Source organism: Branchiostoma lanceolatum, chromosome 7 (genome assembly GCF_035083965.1).
Source record: "Branchiostoma lanceolatum isolate klBraLanc5 chromosome 7, klBraLanc5.hap2, whole genome shotgun sequence".
In the NCBI taxonomy this organism is placed as follows: domain Eukaryota; kingdom Metazoa; phylum Chordata; class Leptocardii; order Amphioxiformes; family Branchiostomatidae; genus Branchiostoma; species Branchiostoma lanceolatum.
In genome coordinates, this window is record NC_089728.1 from 13,907,212 (window position 1) to 13,913,717 (window position 6,506).

General features: G+C 41.3%; 1 long non-coding RNA gene across 1 annotated transcript; it reads right to left on the reverse strand.

The window, feature by feature from the left end:
- Positions 1–1,769: 1,769 nt before the first annotated feature.
- LOC136439460 (uncharacterized) lies at positions 1,770–3,637 on the reverse strand. Its single transcript, XR_010756529.1, has 2 exons — positions 3,564–3,637; positions 1,770–1,863 (listed from the first exon to the last, which is right to left on the reverse strand). It is a non-coding gene; the product is annotated as an uncharacterized lncRNA (long non-coding RNA).
- Positions 3,638–6,506: the final 2,869 nt, after the last annotated feature.

The window sequence follows — 6,506 nt, forward strand, 5'->3', positions numbered from 1 at the left end:
AGTAAGGAACGCGACGGTATGCACTACAAATCTCTATGAATATGTCACGGTCCCATTTCTATATACAACGATAGATTTATGCAGAGCACCTACATTATGGTTGTTATAAGCACATTTCATATGGTTGTCCAACATAAGGCGACCACTCTCTCCTCCCAAGCCTGTCGCTTCAAAACGTCAAGCAACGGCCCTGGCGTACCGGCCTGCGATCCGTCATTCTCACAGTTTAACTCTAGCTTACCATCAGCCAAACAGATCCCCCCTTCTGTTGTTGGAGGGAAATCTACCAGCAAATTTTATGGACTCATTACCGAAGACGACGACGTGATTGGCAGATAGCTTTCGCTTCAACATCAGGAGTAAAATGTTTTTTTAAAGCTCTATCAACAATGATGAATGGAAGGAACGTGACATATCTTCTTTAACATTAAGTTGAGATGGAGATCCGAAGATGGGCATCTTCAGTGCATTGTTGCCACTATAACAGAGTTCAAACCACAAAACGTCAGGAAAACGCCTGTGTGCAAATTAGCATGAACGCTTTACATTATCGGTTTGAATGATAACAAAAGGTTCACATCATCAGTTACTATGCTCTTAAGGATACCATCGTCTTCATAACCAGCACATATGTATGCACGTATGTAGCGATGAATGTTTAAGATACGAACTTTTCAATTCAGACACTACTAGTATTGGCTTGGATGCCATAATTCCCATTTATGTAAAGTAGGTAGGTAGTAGAAGCAGTCCTACATTCTGCTGAAGCGTGGTAGTGCAATGCGATTTTTTCTACGGCTTGTGTTTTCAGCACACTGGGTCAACCCTATTCCTAGCCTCCAGAAAAATGTGTTTGGTTCTATATCATACTGAGATATCAACATTGTCCGTTTACATACCTGCTAAACAGCCCTTTTCCACCGCTCACGTTCTTGTACTTAAGCACGCTATGGTAACCTGAAGTATTACAAGAAATGTTGACGGCTTTTGCACAATACCACCTGGCGCCTGCATGTGGGTCGGAGTAGTTACAAACTGCGCTAGGGTTCTTAAAGATGGCCGGGTCTACGTTACACTTGGTGTCGATCGCGTCTTTACCCAGTATATAGCGTTTTCGGAACATGACTAGGTCTATGGGATTTTTGCGGATGGTTCTTTCTATGACATCGATAGCCTGTTTTGGGTGGACTAGTTGGATTCTGATGGTAACCTCCCCCTCCCACAGCAGTCGGAACGTCGCCGTGTAAGTACCGTTCTGGTGGTCCGTTATGATACCTACAGCACCAGAACCTCTTTTCTGTGTTCCTTTGTTCCCTTTCTCCTTGGTAAGAATGGACGCTCGAAAGAAATCGCCAATGTTTGTCACTATGTTATGTCGTTTATCTTTAGCAGAGATAACAACATGTAACATGTCTCCGACAGAAAATTGTCTTCCAGACTCAGAAGCCAAGGAAAACTTCAGCTGTTGCTTATAAACCTGAGCAGAAAACGGCTTGGTCGTTTTTAACACCGCTTTCTCAGTTACAGCTGAATGTGAATGATTCCACCGATTTCGAAATGAAGGAGCATCGTTAGAAGATTCTGCCGTAAACCATTGCGTTGCCATGACTTGTTGGCTGACCCAGGGTCTGTCCTACAGAAAAGGAAAGAAAAACGCCTGCCATTGATCACCGGAATAGTAAGAGGCTGTAAGAAAATTTGTGGATATTTTTTGTTCCGTCGACCATTTTTTGCTCAAGATGTTTATCATGTACCTTAATGCTGTACAGTAGCAAGATCACAGCACTCATCACGACTATTGAACCCAACCACATGAGCGTTGGTCTGCACTCAATCCATTTTCTCCAGTCGTTCGCCATGTTCCTGAAGGGAAAGAAATAGATACTAACAGTAACTTCAAACCTTAAAGATCCTGAATTGCTTTTTTTTCTCGAAAAAGCAGACCTTAATATGTGCCGTGCCTCAATCTAATGGATTTTCCTACTCACAAATCACGTTTTTAGTCTTTTAATGTTTACATAAAATGGAACATAAAAAAATGGCATTTCCCCCCCAAATACGCCACTTTTGATTCGGTGACAAGATTTTAGTAACTTTTTTTAGCGTAACGCAATGAATTTGAACAAGTCATATGTAAGATCACCCAAACCTTTCTGTAATTACTTTTCTGGGGCACTGCTAAACTATCAAGGCTAGTTCCGCCTCGAGGCTTCTGACATGTTAGGTCACACGTGGGGTCACTAAACATCATAGCTTTCTTATGAAGCCGACAGTGTCAACTATGCTACACCTTTGTGAAGGACCTCGTAGTTGGATAAATCGCGTCGTAGTTGGGTGAACCGAACTAAGTTGTACTTTTGGAATTTTGACCGAAGAAAAAAATGACCATCAACGACCCGATTTTAGTGCGTTGATTAGGGTAATGTCATGTCCGAGGGACAAATGTAGCGTTGCGTGGCGTAACGGCAGAGTTTTCGGCCCAGAACCCAGAGAATCCCCTGACGCCACCGATCTTTTGCCCTTGGGAAAAAGGCACTTTACACGACATTCCTCACTCCACCCAAGTGTAAAAACGGGTATATAAAACCATTATGTGTGTGGGTCACGACACCAGAATAACTGCCAGGGTCCCACTTAATAAAACTTTTAAAAAACAATTCGAAAAATCAAATCAACTGTAACAACGCCAAAAATAATTACTCAAGCAACTGGATAAAATTTTGAAACAGTCAGACGTTTCAGACAGCATCCACTGTCTTTCGTCAGTGACTAACGATAGGACTGAGAACACCAGGTTTTATACCAAAACTCTGAATAGGTATGTTAATTAGGTTTAGACAATCTAGGATGTCTTGAAGTAGTCTTTAAAAGAAGATTAATTCAAGACAAAGTTTTGTGCCAATAGTTCAATTAGCTACTGTTGATTTTATTACAGTAACTACATGTTGTTCGTCCGGGGTGGGGGGTGGTGGGCAAATGTAACAACGCCCCAAATTCTTAAGTTTGCTCTGTGTGTAATGGCACAAATTAAGTTTACTACGCGAGGCGAGTGGAACATAAAAATGGCATAATTCTACAAATTTCTCTTAGAAAGAAGACATACTGAGCCCGAATTAACTTATCAGGCAAAACTGACTTTAGATTACGTCGACATATACAAATGTACTAACAATTCGATCCATGTACGTTTCGTCAGATTCAACAAAATATAGATCAGTACACGGCATGCCGGGCTACATGAAATCTAAGATATCTCCTTTGGCCGTTGAAAATATCATAATAACTGATATCTAAACCTTCTTAAGACTATCTAACCCTATAACTGATATGTAAAATGCCATTGCCACGGTGAGTTTACAAATATTGGGATAATCATGACCCCCCCCCCCCCCTCCCCCTCACCAAAACGATTAAAGCAATGTTATGCTATAAGTGTAATGGATATAGATTCTCTTGCTGACGTTGACGATTTTCTTGGCTATTTTGTCATTCTACCCAGAAATGTCTGATGATATCAATGTTATGACTTCTCTAAGATCTAGGTTGTACAGAAATGTTCCTACCTGTGGAAATGAACACTTATCTAACAAACGGAGTCGTTGCCACGCGAATGAGCTAAAAGTGGTTCAACCTGTCCAGACGGACTGCTGTGTGACGTCAGACCGCCTAGACATACGATGGGAGTGGCAGAGCTGATACAAGACTGACAAAGTAGTCTGTGTCATGGAAATGTTGCTAACTACCTACGAAGAAAAATTGAGTCATTTGGTGGTACAGGACTAGTATATGTGTAGAGTGTTGTGATATATGTTATAACTAGTCATGAAAAAATAAGAGTATGTTGATATTATATGGGCCACAAAGGTTCGATATTGCAGTGTTGTAAGTTAAAAGTGATGATGAAATGGTACAGTCAATATATATGAATAGAATAAATCGTTCTTCCATATCACACACATTTTGAAAGACATAGTACATGTACATGTGACTTTTCCGCACCTAGCAGTGGTGCAGCTTTGGTGCAGTGTACTCTCCAAGCAGAGGAGTGGGTCTGGCTGGTTTTTGACGTGTTTTTAGGTGTTTTTGTCAGGCTTTCTATTTTGTCCCCTTCTCGTATATATGTCGCCAACCGTGTTGTACAAAAATGCCTAAACTGAACGCGACGATTTATTGACCCCTTCTCAAGTTATACATGTCTGAATGTTAAAACAAAAACACCCACTGTAGTTCTTTACAATCCGCTAGGGGGGCCAAATTTAAAATTGGCGAGGAGCGGAGCTTGGGTAGCGTACGGAAGCTAAAAAGGCTGGCACTCAGGCTAAGGGCTACATGCATTGCCGGCATTTATTGCAACTGTTTAGTCTCCCCTACTTTCCAATGTACAAATGTACAGCATAGTTACAGGTTTGCGATAGCAAAACCTACTCTGTTTTTGCTTGCAAGGAGGGGGCCGCCATGTTGGATGCGACCATTTTATTAGGAGGGGTGTTTTTTTTGGTCGCTTATGTTGGGTGTGACCATTTTGACGGAGGGGTGTTTTTCTTGCTAGTTTTCTTTTTTTGAGTTCTTGCAATTTTTTTCTGGTTTTGGGTTGGGTGTGACCATTTTTAATGGAGGGATGGTTTTTTTCGCTAATGTGTGGGTGTGATAGATGGAAGCTATTAATGTGGTGGTGTTGTGACCTTGCCGTTGGTACAAATGGACACAAGGCCCACTGTACTAAAGGACGAGCATGGTCCACTGAGCATCATGCTGTTGTGATCTTGTCGAAAAGTATAAGGGACGACAAGATCCCCAACGATAGGGGGTTGATAAAGATTTGTTATTCAATGTGATGTTGGATTAGAAAGTGTTGGAATCGATAATATTGGGGGTGGTTTTTGTCGCTCATGTTGGTTCCCTATATTTTTCCTAGTTTTTGATTAGGTGTGACCATTTTGACCGGAGGGGTGGTTTTGCCACTAATTTTAGGTTTAAGAGATGAATGTTATTAGTGTGGTGGTGTTGTGACCTTGCCGTTGGCAAAAATTGACACAAGGCCCACTGTACTAAAGGCCGAGCAAGGTCCACTGAGCATCATGTTGTTGTGGTCTTGTCGAAAAGTAAGGGACGACAAGATCCCCAACGATAGAGGGTTAATATAGATTTGTTATTTAATGTGATGCTGGATTAGAAAGTGTTGGAGTCAGTAATATTTGGCGTGACTGACCGGAGGGGTGGTTTTTGTCGCTATTGCTGGGTGTAACAGATGGAAGTTATTAGTCTGGTGGTGTTGTGGCCTTGCCGTTGGCACAAATGGACACAAGGCCCACTGTACTAAAGGCCGAGCAAGGCCCACTGAGCATCATGTTGTTGTGGTCTTGTCGGAAAGTAAGGGACGGCAAGATCCCCAACGATAGAGGGTTAATATAGATTTGTTAATTAAATGTGATGTTCGATTAGAAAGTGTTGGAGTCAGTAATATTGGGCGTGACTGATCGGAGGGATGGTTTTTGTTGCTAATGTTACGACCACATCAAGGATAAAAAAATGACATAGAAACAAGGATTCCCGCACACTTAGCAAGGTGCACACTTAACGTTATAAAACTGACTGATTGTGACTTCATAATGTTGGTTTACTATGATCCTTGCTGAAGGTCTCTATTGCTCTTATGACCTAAACTTCCTTGCCTTTGAAATCTCTTGTCTTTATACTTTCTTACTCTGCTCACATAGCATTGATTACTTTATCTCTTCGCTGCAGTTCACTTAAACGAATTACCGTCAAATACTTCAAAGAATAACAATTATGGCGCAACAATAGCAGACTAATTTTACAGTAACCGTTGCAAGTTTGGTAAGGAGTTGCACTGTAACTTCGTGGACGTAAGTGACGGAGTGAAATGTTACTGCAACTTGCAATGGCATACACATTCGTATGGGGTTTCCACCATTCGTACATCCGGTTTGATTTGAGCTGTCGTCGGTGAGGTTAACACTTGTATTTTCTTTGATATACATGCAAAATCAGCCACTTAAAATTTGCACACTGAAATAAACAATAGTATAGATAATACGTATTCGTTTTGATCAAATAACGTGGACAACATGTGCACGTCGGTGTGTGAATTCTCTAAATCGTGTCAGCTTTTCTCTGGCTGTTACAGCGCAATCATTTGGCTGCACATGGCTCTGATGCTGGTCCGGCACCCCCCCTCCCCCGTGGCCTCCCTCCTTCATGTTCTTGGCGACTGTAGAAGTAGATGGTTGATCAGTTCTGTGGAGAATTTGAATATAAATATGGATGGCATTGTATCTTGGGACAAAGGAAATATTTTGATGAACCTTCGTGGTCTGAGAGAGTTGAATAAATTGATGTTAGAATTTCTACGGTTTAAAGAAAATATCAATCTGATTTAGAACACCCATATGACACACTTACTTACTCTTCCTATAGTATGTATGGCAAGCTGGAGGCATGAAATGTAATGATTCTTGTCAAATAGTTTCCTATAGTTGATAGTT